General features: G+C 42.7%; 1 protein-coding gene across 1 annotated transcript in view; it reads right to left on the bottom strand.

Annotated features, from left to right (window-relative positions):
* LOC115083973 (zinc finger protein 182-like) overlaps window positions 1-16,306 on the bottom strand; it is a 167,301-nt gene that overhangs the window by 124,928 nt on the left and 26,067 nt on the right. The gene's annotated exons all lie outside the window — the stretch shown is intronic.

The raw sequence follows: 16,306 nt of genomic DNA, 5'->3' as shown, positions 1-16,306 counted from the left end.
TTAATTAGATGGAGAGCAGTTATCACACCACAACTTGTGGCAGTGCCTTCTAGAGGCATTACAAGAGAGACAAGGGAATAGCTTTATGAAATAGTATGTTGCTCCAAGATTACATTGTTATGGTTTTAATTTCATGTTATTGTTTTAATTTCATGTTACAAAGCACTAATATAAACTATTTCTCAGACATCTTAAATTCATACAAGGTTTAAGGATTTTAAAAATGAATTGAAAGAGCTCTCCTTTTGGGAAGAATTTGTTTATTTGAACAGAGGGTTACTAGCAAGTTATTGGAAGGGAAGAGTACGTATTTCAGATGGAGTGAGTTATGGCATGGTAATGCATAAGAGAAGAAAATAGATCGAAGATATGAGTTATTTAATTAGATGGAGAGCAGTTATCACACCACAACTTGTGGCAGTGCCTTCTAGAGGCATTACAAGAGAGACAAGGGAATAGCTTTATGAAATAGTATGTTGCTCCAAGATTACATTGTTATGGTTTTACTTTATTTTATTCTTTATACATCGTTTTGTTTTAATGTTTTATTGTATCGCCCATCTGAGTTCTTTGTAAACCGGCATGATGTGCTGCACGAATGTCGGTAAATAAAAGTTAATAAATAAAAAAAAAAAATAAAAAAAATAAAAATAAAAAATAAAAAATGAAGGCACATTAGAATGATAAGTTAGCCCAGGAGTGTGTTGAAAAATGCTGTTCAATCATCTAAATTGCAAGCACAACAGGGTATTTATTTTTACAGAGACCAGAGTCAGAAATGTAAAAAAAAAAAAAAAAAAAAAAAATACAAAAACTAGTAGACAGCACTGATATGCACGCTTGTCCTTGAAACTATTAATCCTTCATTGATGCTGGTATTCCTGAGCCATGGTCCGGTCCGACGTTTTCTGATGTTACCAAGAGAGGTGGCAGTGGTTCATCAGTAAACTACCACCCCGGAAGCCAGGGGGAATCAGTTAGCAGATGAGGCTCCTAAGGAGACAGCGTTACAAAAGGACTGCATAAGCCTGTATACACTGGTATCAGCCCTGGCCCCGATCAGGACTATGGCAAAAAGTTTAGCCAGGAGGAACAGGCAAAACTCACTGAGATGGGGGCAGTTCAGAATGAAGCAGGGGCCTGGATCCTCCCCGATGGGCACCAGATGCTAAATAAGCCACTGGTAAAGGAAATTATGGCAATCCTCCACCAGGGGAGCCATTGGGGAACTCAAGCTCTTTGTGACACAGTCCTTAGGAAATATGGTTGCATAGGTATTTACACTGTGGCCAAGCAAATATGTGAGAGGAGCTCCATATGTCAGAAAATTAACAGGAAAGTTGTGAGGAAAGCAGCTCCAGGGGGGAGGGATCCAGGCCTAAGGCTCTTTCAGAGTATACAAGTAGATTTCACTGAACTGCCCTCATCCAAACGACTCAAATTCCTTTTAGTAATTGTAGATCACCTCACTGGATGGGTTGAAGCTTTCCCTATGACTTCATCCTCTACGGCTGGGGAGGCTATGAAAGTGCTCTTGGAACAAATCATCCCAAGATATGGGCTGGTTGGACACATTGGAGGTGAAATGACTCCCTTGATCTGAGTCAAAGTCCTACAAGGAGTAATGGAGGGACTGGGGCTCAATTGGCACTTTCATTCTCCCTGGCATCCACAATCCTCTGGGAGGGTAGAGAGGATGAATCAAACCCTAAAACAACAAATTTCCAAAATTATGTTAGAAACCAAGGTGCAGGGGACTAAGTGCTTACCCTTGGCATTGCTCTGGGTAAGAACCCACTCCAGGAAGGATCTTGGAGTATCCCCTTATGAGATGATGTTTGAACTGCCCTATCTGGGGGGGTGGGGGGGGAACTGGAGAAATGCCAGTATTCGAAACAAAAGACCTATTCCTAAAGAATTATATACTGGCACTGCCTTCTTCATCTCATTTAAGGGAAATGGGACTATTGGCCCAGACCTCTCCACTGGACTTTGTTCTGGCCCGGAGACTGGGTGTTGATAAAGGTGTGGAAGGAGTCTAAGTTACAGCCAAGGTGGGAAGGACAGTTTCAAATCCTTCTGACCATGGAAACAGTGGTGTGAACAGCTGAGAAAGGGTGGGCTCATCATTCCCAAGTCAAGGGACCCGTGGAACTGCTGGCAGATCCTTCCCAATGGAAAGTGACAAACACAGACAATCCGCTTAAGATAAGAATCACTAGAAAAGACTAAGAACTTTGATTGCTCTTTTGGGCTGGGATCCCGGCCCCAATGATAACCCTATTTGGGATCCAGCGACCAAGTTCAATATACTGTGTGAACCATTACTAGATATATGGTCTATGGGTCCAGGAACATTCATCGTGTGGGCAGTGGATTTCTGTGGATTAAGGAGGATAAGAGTTGAGAAAGGGGACATATTATTAACCAGACCTACCACTGGGGAATTGGTAACATTCTGGTACATTACTTATAAGGGCCTAGGAAATAGAAGGTATCCTTGGTATTTCTTAAGGAAAAGGGGAGAGAGGACTCTCAAATTGTTTGAGCTAGTTTGTATAAGTAACTCTGGGATCCCCGCTTTGGGGGTCATAAGGCTGCCTTTTCCTTGAAGAAATCAAAATTAGTCCTCCGATCCCCATGTGGACAGAGGAATTAGAAATTGGGATATTGGTACCACTGCTAATTATTGGACTGATTATCTTTTGCTGAGTCTACAGAGAAACATTGTGTGGGACAGAAAAGGAAGATGTTGTGGGTTACTCTGTGGGGAATGATTCTGCTTGGGTGAGTGCAAGAATTTACTATCCCGATCTGGGGTGGGGGATTACTTGGGAGAGGGGAATAAGGCAACACACACATTACTTAAGGTATATGTTGAGGATACAACTGGGCCCCAGGTTATAAAGATAGACGCCTGCACACTAATAAATTGCGGGGGACTAGAAGAACAATGACTCTATGCAGGAGATGATAAATATTTGTGCCCTAAGTGGGATTGCCCCTATTGGTCCAATGTCTTCTGGACAACTGAACCAAATGGGTGCACAACACAAATCGTCTCCCCAATCAAGGACCTGATTGCCATATGGTATGAAGAGATTAACGGGAAAAGGGTCCAGAAGTCAATGAATGAAAGGGAATTTGGGATAGGGATATCCACCACAGGGAAAAGACCTGACCGACTGCTGTATTACAATACTTAAGAATTCACTTGCCTCAAGGACAGCTTCCACAGTTATGCCTGTGCCCCAAGCCTTTCAAGCCCCCCTTATATGATCCTAAGGTAGTAAAAGTGATAACCGTGAATGATTTAAGAAAGACCCTAGAGATAGAAACAGGATATGGGGAGGTAAATGCCTGGGTGGAATGGATAAAATATACAGTGAAAACCCTGAACAAGAGCAACTGTTATGCTTGTGCTTCTGGGAAACCTATAGCACAGATAGTGCCATTTCCTTTTGGTTGGAACGACAACCCGGAAGGATTGGAGTGTGTCTTGGCATTATATCAAGATGAAATGGCTTGGAACAACGCCACCTGTAAGTCTCTAGCCCTCCTATTCCCGGCTCTGAAGCCACATAAGGGGCGGTGAGTACCTCCAGTATTTTCCACAAGTCCTGGGAACCACACTGCCTGCCTCTCATGGCAGGGGTCAGGGTTCGACTAGCAAGTGGGAGAACTGGATACCTGTACCGTAACCTGGAATGTGACAGGATTGCTGGAGGTTGGAAATTACTCGAATTTGCGAGTAGCCAGAGCAGACTTATGGTGCTACTGCGGAGGAAGAGTAATAAGACCTACACTGCCCACTAATTGGACTGGCCCTTGTGCGGTAGTACAATTGGCAATTCCATTTACCCTGGTATTTAAAGGGGAGAAAATAGAGCACAAAAGAATGCGAAGGGACATTTTAGGGACATCCTTTGATGAAAGGGTATATTTAGACTCTATAGGAGTGCCCAGGGGAGTCCCTGATGAGTTCAAAGCCCAAAACCAGATAGCAGCAGGGTGGGCCACGATAAATAAGAATGTAGATTGGATAAACTATATATATTACAATCAGCAGAGGTTCATTAATTATACCCAAGATGCAGTAAAAGGGATTGCAGAACAATTAGACGCTACTAGTAGAATGGCCTGGGAAAATAGGATGGTCTTAGACATGTTAGCCGAAAAGGGTGGAGTATGTGTGATGCTGGGAGGAAGATGTTGTACCTTTCTTTATACCCAATAATACTGCCCCAGATGGAATAATCACACGGGCCCTACAAGGTCTCACAACACTAGCAGACGAACTAGCAGAAAATTCTGGGATAGAATTCGGGAAGTGGAAGAATTTAGCAGTGTCAATATTCACCTCCCTCATAGTAGTTGCGGAAGTATTAGTGGCATTAGGATGTTGTATTATCCAGTGTGTGCGAGGATTGGTGCAAAGACTGATTGAAACAGCAATCACTAAGAAAATGCCCCTAGAGCTCCCTCCATATGATGATGCAATGCGATTATTAGACGAAACAGAGGAATCAGAGGTACAGAGGGCCCAGCAAATGCTTGAGGCCCTGGAAGCAACTTATGGAGGACTGTGAATGAAACAGCAACAAAAGGTATCAAGAGACAGGAGGGAATTGTGAGCAAAAGCTTACTAATGTTGCTATTTCAGTGGTTAAGACTGGGATAGAACTGTACCCCTTTTCAGTTTTTATTTTGCATTTTTTCTTGTTTTTGAATTTTCTTCTTTGGTTTAGATTTTCTAACGCTGTGCAAGCTTGTGTAAAGTCCCAAACTGCTAAGGAGACTAAGAAATACTGACGAGCAGAGCTTCCTGCACTGGATTGAAATCTGACTCAGTCTCCAACTGCTATCAGGAGCACACTATACCCATGGTCCTGAGTCCATCTGCTACACGCTAAGAAAAGTAGAGTTAATGAGAGAAACTGCAAGTTGCTAGAAACTGTTAGAAACTAGCTTAGCTACATGCAAGCAACTTACAAGAGAAACCCAGCAACCCCCCTGCTTCCTTACTTGGCAACAATAAGGCATAAGAACAAATTAGAAACCACAATCTGCTTATAGTAGCACATATAGTACAGACAAGGGAGGGAGCATGTGAATAACGGATTGTCAGAGAGGAATGTTGCTCCTTTAGCAGTTGGAAGGAGGCAAGCAGAGATAAGACTGTACCCCTCCCCACACCTGGCTTTAGCAAGGACGTTTGCACAGAAAACCGTAACTTAGAAACTGCACGTAGACAAAGGCATCATGAACAGTATCTTATTGAGCAAGGGCATGTGTACATTGACAAGGGAAAAGGGAGGGGAGTCGAACAGGATTGAACAAGCAGAAAGAGTCAGGAAGATAAGCATAGCACGAGTCAGCTGCATGTCAAAGGGGTTCAGTAATTGGCTACTGGACCCCGAGAAGATAAGGTCAACCAATCGGGAAACCAAGTGGGGAGGTAAAGAAAAGAGGTTGGCATGAGCTGAGCAGCACCTGGACAGACAAGCTAGGGAACAGGGGAATGACCAAAAAAGGGAATTTGTAAAAACAAAGAGGGAGTTATTGGGGAGGGAAAGGGGGGTAGGCCAGGGAGGGAGCTTGCTTAGGCTGAAAAATGTATAAATTGAAAGGCACAGTGCTGTGAGGAGGTGCCTACTTCTGTGAGACACCCATACTTTTAAGTTCGTCAATAAAACTTATAGTTTTATTAAACTTATGTTCACTCTCCTTCCTTCCAAGAAAGATTTGTTTACTTGTTTATATCACCCTCTTTTCAGCTCAGGCAACTAGCTACACCACGAAACAATGGATGTATAAAGCCCCCGAAATCAAGCAACATTATAAGTTACCAAAATGTATTCCTATGCAAACTCTACCATCATTCATGACTCTGTCTAAACACAATAAAAGGCTCAAAGTTTGCATAGCCTTTATTTATTTAAATTAGCTGCCCTGAATCTTAATAGGCTATGTTCAATATAAGTGAAAAATGTCACAGAACTGTGGATTGATCTCATTCTCTTACAAAGCCTTGCCACCACTACTAATTTTCCTTATTGTTGTGAAAAGTGGTCTTCAACTCACATCAACTGGGACATTCTTCTAAGCCAATGCTCAGCTTCAAGATATTTTACTCCATATTTTGCAGCTCATGACATTCAGGGGCATAGGGTGACTGCTGAAGTTGGTGGTGAACCATAAATTTTCTGTCATCAGGTGCCCTACAATACAGCACCCTTTCTACATAAGCGCTACTTTCTTGGAAGCAAAAAGCCTATCAATTTTATGCTCACAGCAACCCAATCCTTAGAGGGAAAATTAGCTAAAGCCAACCCTTAAAATAATCTAATCTACTAACATCAGTTACAATAAAATGTGAATGAAAAACATTTTTTGCAAGAACATTCAAAACCATTTTTCAGCATGCAAATGAAATTTATAAACAGAAAACTTCTGTTTAAAATAGAAATGAAAAAGAGGGCCATAATGCCATTGATAAGTACCATGATTGTCACAGCAAAAATTCAAGTTACACAAGAACTGAACCTTTAAAATACAAAAAAACCCTCACCAAATACAAAATAGAAACGAGCCACCAAAAACTGTTCTGGAAACCAGAAGCCCGACTGTATTATTATTCCTCACACAACATCAAGCAATAAAATCAAGAGATGTAAAGCATTCATAATATTAAAACCATGATAATAAAAAGAATAAATGTCAACACAGCCGATGAACATCCAATAATTTTAAAAATCTTGCATAAATCGGTTCTAGTATTTCCAAAACATCCAATAAAATATTTCAAAACATCTGATGAATAAAACCATCCAATAATTAAAATGTTCTAATATTTCCCCAAAAAACAATAAAATGTTTCAAAACAATAGAAACATCAAATTATACCCAATAATTAAAAATAATAAATGATTAACAAATTTCCTGCTCGCCATACCAGGGACCTTTTGATTTCCAATCACCCTGAGATTATCACAGATTGGGGAGTAGGACCACAAAAACTCTCTCTCATTCACACACACATATTAACATTCATTCTTTCACACATTCCCTCTCTCATATACTTGCCAATGTTCTCACACACATTCCCTCTCTTTCCCACATGCCTGCATGTGACACACCAAACCCTAGAACACTAATACATCACCTACCAGGCAAACAGAACAAGCCAGACTGCTACAAATCCCTACAGAGAAACTGTATGCTAGTCAAAATACTGCACCTCTGTCACACGTGCACATCACAGACAGACTCTTACCTAATATAGAATAAGACTATGAATTAGAAACAGAAATATGCAGGCAAAACCTGACTCTTGTGAACTCTGGAATACTGAAGAAAAAGCAAAATACAAATATATAAGAAATACACAATCCCAAAGATGGCGTATTCCAATTGCTGAAAGGATCAGTTGGTCCCAGTCTCTTTTTTTCTCCTTGTCTGTCTTTTTCTTATTCCTTTTTCAAGGTCTCTTTTATTCTGTTTCTTCTCTTCTTTTCCTGTCTTCTTTCCTTCCTCCATACATACACACAGGCTCTCTCACACAAGATCCCACTCTTGCATGCTCTCTCATATACACACGGGCTCCCACTCTCATATGCTGTCACACACAAGCTCCCATTCCCACCTACACAGGCAAGCTCTCATTCTTACATGCTCTCATTCACAAACAGGCTCCCATACTCATATGCTCTTATACATGTTTCCATTCTCACAAACACACACAGGCTCTCACTGTCGCATGCTGACACACACAGGCTCCCATTCCCCCTCAGACATATAAAGGCTCTCACTTTACATGCTCTGTCACACACACACAAGCTCTTACATTCAGGTTCCCACTCCCATATATACATACACAACACAGGCTCACACTCACATGTAAGCTGCCACTTTCTCATACACACAGGCCTCACTCTCACATGCAGGCTCCCATGCCCCCCATAGATACACATCTCACACAGATTCATATTGCCACAAAAGCTCTCACATGCAGACTCCCATTCCCATACATATGTACACACACACAGAGACTCATTTTCACACTCAGGCTCCCATTCCCACATACTACTCCTCCCCCACACACAGGCTCATACCCATGCTCTCTCTCTCACACTCATATACACACGTCAGGCAAGGCTCCCATTCACATCCCCCCCTAAGCAGGCCCCCATTCACACACTCACTCCCAGGCAGGCTCCTATTTACACATACCCAGGCAGTTTACCATTCACAGGCAGGCTCCCCATTGGGTCCGGAAGGATGCCACCGGCCAAGAAAAGTAGCAGGACTGGAAGGCCACCAGCAGAAGAAACCCATTCTCCCACTGCTCCTCGCATGCCTGCCCCGCACTATTCAAGACTCGCGGGGCTAGCACTTCCTCTATGCTGATCTTGCGATGCACAAGATCAGCATAGAGTACATTCTGGCCGCATAAGATTTGAAGGCCGGCACACAGAGAAGAATGCGCTTCTTCCTCTCTTCAACCGCAGGCAGCTTTCCGGACCTGCTACTCTTCTTGGCCAGCAGCAGCCTCTCAGACCTCTTCTTTCCTAGGCCACTGGCAAAATGGAGACTGCCAGCAGCCTCCCAGGACTCTTCCTGATCTCAGCTGGTGGCGAGATGGGGTTCGCCAGTGGCCTTCCTCTTCGCGCTGTCACTCTCCTGGTATGCACGCAATTGGTGGTGCATGGCACACCCCGCTTCAAAAGTTGTTGGTGCCTGTGCAATACGGTGCACTATGGACGCTATGCCCATGATGACATTAACCTTTTTGCTCTGAAATACTATACAAGGTTTTCTAGTCTAAAAATGGCCACTTGAATTATCCCAAATGACTGTTAGTAAAAAAAAAACTCAGCAAAACATTTTAGTACTTGCATTTTTTCAACATTTTCTGAAATAAAAAACAACAACTTAGCATTCACAATATCATGCAAACCAGGAGCCTTTCTCCCGCCCAGGGCACCTAGCTCACATTCATGTAATGAAAATGTAAACCACGAGCGCTGAAGTGAGGAAGGGTGCCCATTCTTGTTCGGGCACCATCTTGCCTAATTATATACAAATATACTGCTTCAAACAAATCTTATTATTCATTTACCTAAATGAAAGTGCTTAAAGTGTTTCTGTATAAATAAATAGAAATAACATTGCATACTTAATACAAAGAAAAGAAAGAAAAACTTGTTTAAATGAAACAGAATTAACCCTTACTTTCAAAAGGCAGTTCAAAGGAAAAAACCTGGAAACAGTCACAGTGCCATCAGTCAGGCCAATACAACACCGTTAGCCCGTTTGGCCACGCATTTTTGACGCGCTATTATTACCCCTTATACAGTATGGGGTAATAGCGTGTGGAAAACGCGCAGCCAACCCCCCTGAAACTAATAGCGCTCATCACATGCAAATGCATGTTGATGAGCCTATTAGGTAGTCACCCGCAATACAGAAAGCAAAATTTCAGACGGCACCAGGCAAGTGTACAGAAAAGCAGAAAAAAATGCTTTTCTGTACACCCTCCGACTTAATATCATAGCGATATTGAGTCAGAGACCCCAAAAATAAAAAAAACATAAAAAATCTTTTTAAAAAAAAAAAAAGCAAGTTTGCTTACTGTAAACGGTGTTTCCATAGATAGCAGGATGAATTAGCTATGCTGTCTGGGGAGCGTCGCGACCCAAGTAGGCAGAGTTTCTTCAGCTATTCACAGAGCTTTGACTCTGTGCAGCTGCGCAGGTGGTGTTCCCGTGCGATTCCCTCACCTCTTCAGTTTCTTTGTAGCCAAGCGAGAGGTAAGTTATAAGTATGTGTCCCTTGTGTGACTATCTAGGGAGGAGGGAGGGAACACATGGCTAATTCATCCTGCTATCTACGGAAACACCGTTTACGGTAAGCAAACTTGCTTTTTCCCCGTCGATAGCAGGGCTGAGAATTAGCCATGCTGTCTGGGAGTCCCAAGCTCCTGGGTTGTGTCCGTGGGTATATGGTCTTGAAGGTTTGGACAGCAACCCTTAGAGTAGTAGACAGTCTCATACGTGTTGAAGAGTTGATAAGACTGCTGTGCCCATTGCTGCATCAGAGGTAGTTTGTTGTTGTAGACAACAGTAGGATGTAAAGGTGTCGATGGACGATCATGTTGCCGCTTTGCAGATATCAATCAACAGAACTTTGTTTAAGTGGGCAACTGATGCTGCAGTGGCGCGGATTTGGTGCGCCTGAAGCTTGTTGTTAAGCTTAATGGAACGTTTGTTGTAGCAAAAGAGAATGCATTGCGATAACCAACTGGCGATAGTCCTTTTTGAGACAGGCTGTCCAGGATCATTTGGATTAAAGGAAAGGAACAGTTGAGAAGGTCTTGAAGTGGATTGGGTCCTTTGTTTATAGTAAGCCAGAGCTCTTTTACAGTCTAGGGAATGTAGAAATCTTTCACTTTCATTTGCCTGAGATTGTGGCATGAAAATGGGCAAAGTTATGGTTTGATTAAGATGAAACATCGAGACCATCTTAGGTAGTAAAGTAGGGTGAGGGCGAAGAGTCACCTTGTCGTGGTAGAATTCTAGATAAAGGAGAGTAGTGAACCAAGGTCTGGAGTTCACTGACTGTTCTCGCGGATGTTATAGCCACCAGAAAGACTGTTTTCCATGTCATATATTTTATGTGGCTGGAGTCCAATGGTTCAAAGGGAGGCAGCATTAGTTGTTCCAAAACCACGTTTAGGTCCCATGGTACTGGTGGTTTAGTCACCGGTGGTCGAAGCCGTAACATGCCCTTCATGAATCTGGATATTAACGGATGATTAGAAATTGGGAGATCATTATGAGGGTCATGAAACACCGCTATAGCACTGATATGGACTCGGACTGAGGTGGTGGCTAAACCTGCCTCGTAAAGTGTGTGCAGATACTGCAGCAGTTGAGTGGCAGCTGCTGAAAAATGATTTATGTTCCTAGGGCTAAACCAATTCAGATAGCGATGCCATTTACCAGTATAGTTGCGTCTGGTTGAAGGTTTCCTGGATGCAATAAGGATATCTTCTACCTGTGTAGGTAGGCCTAGGTGAGTTAGTATTTGCCTTTCAATCTCCACGCCGTGAGATGAAGCGATTGATGCATTGGATGGAGGAGAGAGCCCCCTTAATAAGGGGGCTGGTTTTGCAGCGGTATTGGTGATCTTACGGAAAATTCGCATTAGATACGCATACCATGGCTGTTTCGGCCATGCTGGGGCGATGATTATCACATCCGCAACATCTTGAATGCATTTTTGAATTGTCCGAGAAATTAGTGGAATGGGAGGGTATGCATACATTAAGCCTGGAGTCCATGGAATGTATATAACTGTTTATGCTGCAAACCTGAAAGACACTGAACTGTTGGATTTTGTACGCCGATTGTGATAAAGAATGATACAAGCTGGAACCAGGAGAGCCGCCCTATACACATTAACCTGAGCTGAAGTGAGGAAAGTTGCACGAATACAGAAACCTGAGTTGAAAACTGGCAGCCTGTGATTGGAGAGGTGTCGAAACCAGCCAAGGCGTGACAAGTGCAAAACAAAGAAACTGTAGAGATATGTTACATATAAGTAAAGGCTACGTGGAAGCAGAACTGAGTAGATTTGGGACTTCCCCTCTTTGCTAGTGAAGTCTGCTACTCCGCAAGAAACTCTGTATTACTTGCCTTTCTTGCTATAATAAAATATTTGTTTCACAGATATTTTTGGGTCGGTATTGAATGAGCGCGTACCAAACATGAGAAAGCCATCTGGGGTGAACCGTAGGCTGCTGGGATAAATGAAGCAGAAGGTTTGAACTTGTCTGTTGGCTTCCGTGGCAAAGAGGTCTATTGCGGGGAAACCCTACTGTTGGGAAAACGTTTACCACAACCTCTGGGTTTAAAGTCCATTCGTGTGGATGAAAAATTCGGCTTAGACGATCTGCTGTTACATTGTCGAGACCTGGAAGGTAAGTGGCCTGAATTGATACCTGGGTTTTGATTGTCCAATGAAGTATTCGAGTTGCTTCCAGACACAGTGTCCAGGAACCCGACCCTCCTTCCTTGTTTATATAAAACATAGCTACTTGGTTGTCGGTGTACACCATTAGACTTGATCCTCAGATTTGAGCACAGAATGTTTGAAGTGCTTTCCAAATGGCCTGTAACTCTAGTAGACTGATTTGGTATGTAGTCTCTTGAGGAGACCATAGACCTTGAGTTTTCAGGTCGCCTATGTGGGCTCCCCAACCCTTCCTGGAGGCATCCGTGGTAAGTGTGAGCTGATGAGGGGGTAAACGGAAGGGGTCCCCTGCGGATATGTTCCTGGGAGAGAGCCACCAGCGAATGTCCTCCTTCATTGCATTGGTAATTCGAACCTTGCAGTTGAGGGATTGTAGAAATTGAGACCACTGGGTCTTTAGGCCCCACTGTAAGTGCCGCATATGAAGTCTGGTGTGGGGAACCACATAGATGGCTGCCGCCATATGTCCTAGAAGTTGAAGAACTTGGCGTGTGGATGCTTGGATTTTGTTGAGTAGCCTGTGAGCCAACGTTGTAAGAGTCTGTATTCTGTCCGTAGAAGGTAGGCTCTCTGCTCTACCGTATTGATGAGAGCTCCTATGAATTGAAGCAGTTGTGTAGGTTATAAGGGTGACTTCTCGTAGTTGACAAGGAATCCCAATGTTTGAAGACAGTTGATTGTGCGTAACGTATGTGCTCTCAGTGTAGACGGATCAGACACTAATATTAGCCAGTCATCCAGTTAAGGGAATATTTGGATTGAGGTGAGCCACCACCACTGCTAGGCATTTTGTGAATACCCTTGGGGCTGAGGATAGGCCAAAAGGGAAGAACTTTGTATTAGAAGTGCGTATTCTGAACTTGAAAACAGAGGTAACGCCAAGAGGATGGGTGAATTGGTATATGGGAGCATGCATCCTTCAGGTCGATGGAACATAGCCAATCGTTGGGTTGTATCAGTGGCAAGATATTCTTGAGAGACGTCATCTTGAATTTCTCTTTCTGGATATATTTGTCGAGTAGTCTTAAATCCAGAATGGGGCAGAGACCCTCCCGACTTCTTTGGAATGAGGAAGTATTGGGAATAGACTCCCTGATGCCGTTGCTGAAGAGGGAATATCTGTATGGATTTTTGTATTTGCAGGTTGGTTAACTCTGCTTTGAGGGATGCTGAGTGGGACCGTATTGTCCTTATCAGAGAAATATGAGGAAGGGAGGGAATGGATCTGAAATTTAGAGGGTAACCGTCCTTGATGATGTTGATCACCCACTGGTCTGATGTAATGGATTCCTAAGTATTTAGGAAAAATTGAAGGCATCCTCCTATGAATGGTGGTGGTGGTGGCTGTATTGTCCTTAAAAAGACGGTGGCTGTTTCTGTTGAGGTTCCGGTGTTTGTTTTTGTTGTCTAGACTGTCCCCTTGATGCAGTTTAGGATGGGTTCCTGGGCGGAGCATATGGCTGAGGCCTATATTGTGAACATGGCCTATTGTATGGTCATGGATAATACCATCGACGGTAAGAAGGATAAAACCTCTGCTGGGTTGTATATGTATCTGCGGGTGTTATAAGGGTGAGTACAGCCGCAGGCTGCTCTTTCAAATGAGAAACTGTGTCCCTGAATTTATCCCCAAAGAGATTATCACCCCCGGCCAATTTTTCATGCACATCAGGCCAAATTGCACTCACTTTAAGCCAAGCGGGGCGTCTGGCCGTTATGGCGGAAGGGGAGGCTCTTGCCGATGACTCAAAAGATTCATAAATAGATCTGAGATTAAAAAATGCCATACTGGGTCAGACCAAGGGTCCATCAAGCCCAGCAACCTGTTTCCAACAGTGGCCAAGCCAGGCCATAAGAACCTGGCAAGTACCCAAAAACTAAGTCTATTCCATGTTACCATTGCTAATGGCAGTGGCTATTCTCTAAGTGAACTTAATAGCAGGTAACGGACTTCTCCTCCAAGAACTTATCCAATCCTTTTTTAAACACAGCTATCCTAACTGCACTAACCACATCCTCTGGCAACAAATTCCAGAGTTTAATTGTGCATTGAGTAAAAAAGAACTCTGATTAGTTTTAAATGTGCCCCATGCTAACTTCATGGAGTGCCCCCTAGTCTTTCTACTATCCGAAAGAGTAAATAACGGGTCTAGATTCACATCTACCCGTTCTAGACCTCTCATGATTTTAAACATCTCTATCATATCCCCCCTTAGCCGTCTCTTCGCCAAGCTGAAAAGTCCGAACTTCTTTAGTCTTTCCTCATAGGGGAGCTGTTCCATTCCCCTTATCATTTTGGTAGCCCTTCTCTGTACCTTCTCGATCGCAATTATATCTTTTTTGAGATGCGGCGACCAGAATTGTACACAGTATTCAAGGTGCGGTCTCACCATGGAGCGATACAGAGGCATTATGACATTTTCCGTTTTATTCACCATTCCCTTTCTAATAATTCCCAACATTCTGTTTGCTTTTTTGACTGCCGCAGCACACTGAACCGACGATTTCAATGTGTTATCCACTATGACACCTAGATCTCTTTCTTTGGTTGTAGCACCTAATATGGAACCCAATATTGTGTAACTATAGCATGGGCTATTTTTCCCTATATGCATCACCTTGCACTTATCCACATTAAATTTCATCTGCCATTTGGATGCCCAATTTTCCAGTCTCACAAGGTCTTCCTGCAATTTATCACAATCTGCTTGTGATTTAACTACTTTGAACAATTTTGTGTCATCTGCAAATTTGATTATCACACTCGTCGTATTTCTTTCCAGATCATTTATAAATATATTGAAAAGTAAGGGTCCCAATACAGATCCCTGAGGCACTCCACTGTCCACTCCCTTCCACTGAGAAAATTGTCCATTTAATCCTACTCTCTGTTTCCTGTCGGAGACCATCTTCTATATCCAGAAAAGGTTGTAGAAGAGTGTTGTCCTCCGATAAACAAATTGGGCGAAGCTTTTGAAGATATTCAAAAAGGTACTGCATAGTATAGAATTGATGGTGCTGAATCCTAGTCGCCAACATGGAGGAGTGATATACTTTCTTTCCAAAGTCATCTAGGCATTTATTTTCATGGCCCAGTGGGGCGTTTGAATGTAATTTAATATGCTTTGCCCTTGATAAAGCTGACTCAACCACAATGGAGTGATGAGAAAGCTGAGAAGTCTCATAAATGGTTGAGTTGCGCATTTTATATTTGATATCTATTTTCCTGGAGGTTGCCGTTGTTGAAAAAGGTGTCTTCCAGATTTTTAACAGAACGTTATCTAAGACCGAATGCGGTGGTAAAGCAGTGGGCTCAGGAGGAGCTTCAAAGATTTTTAAGATCCCCATTATTTCCGTCCTGGGATAAGGAACCGTTCCCATTTCAACTTGAAGGAGGTTAACTACTTTTTCAATAAATTTTGCATAGGTCAGGTCCTCCGGGGGAGAATATGGCTCTGGTCAGATGGCATTCTTGTTGAAGAGTTTGAGGAATAGGTCGATATCTGAGAAACAGGGCTTATTGGTCGGACCAGCGTATGTTCAATATTTGGGTCCAGTTGTTCAATGTCCGGTGATGGAGGTGGGGAATCTTGAGGGGAATTGTTGGTGGTAACTGTTTTGACTGTTCTAGATCCTTAAAGAAGGAGCTTAGGACTTCAGAAATCTTAGTCAACACAGAAGCTGCTAGGGTACCTTGCGGAGGGATTTGAAGCCTAGTCTTTGAGGCTTTAGTTGAAATAGCAGCCAACAAAATGTCCTCAGGTGATGTCCTTTTGAGCTGGGTCCGTGGTTGAATGATCGGAGATGGACAAAAATGTTTGGTCAATGGGATCTGGAATGAAGGAGAGTCTCTCTTGCACCGACATATGGAGGAGAGACTAAAAAGGAGCACTCACTCACTGGTGTCTGAGCTGAGGGGTGGGATTCCAGAACAGATAGATTTTCCACATCAACATCAGGGCAGATATTGGAGACCGGTGGGGAGTTCTTTTTTTTTTTTTTCAATTTATTCTTTATTCAATTTTTCATTCCAAAAAGTTTTTAAACAAAAACATAACATAAGTAATGTTAATACTATAAGATTGACATAAAATAAAAGTAATATACATACATAAACATCTTGTATCTCAATTACACCCAATAATTGGGGGAGAAATCAATTTAAATAATCAGATATCATAATCACAATTGAGAGGAGGGAGAGTATTTAATTTCTTTTAACCATCTAAATTACCACCTTCTACATTTTTATCTTGTAAGAACGTCTCCA

The sequence above is a fragment of the Rhinatrema bivittatum genome, chromosome 2, assembly GCF_901001135.1.
Source record: "Rhinatrema bivittatum chromosome 2, aRhiBiv1.1, whole genome shotgun sequence".
Lineage (NCBI taxonomy): Eukaryota > Metazoa > Chordata > Amphibia > Gymnophiona > Rhinatrematidae > Rhinatrema > Rhinatrema bivittatum.
Note: the sequence above shows the minus strand (reverse complement) of the source record. Positions and strands in the feature narration are given on the sequence as shown.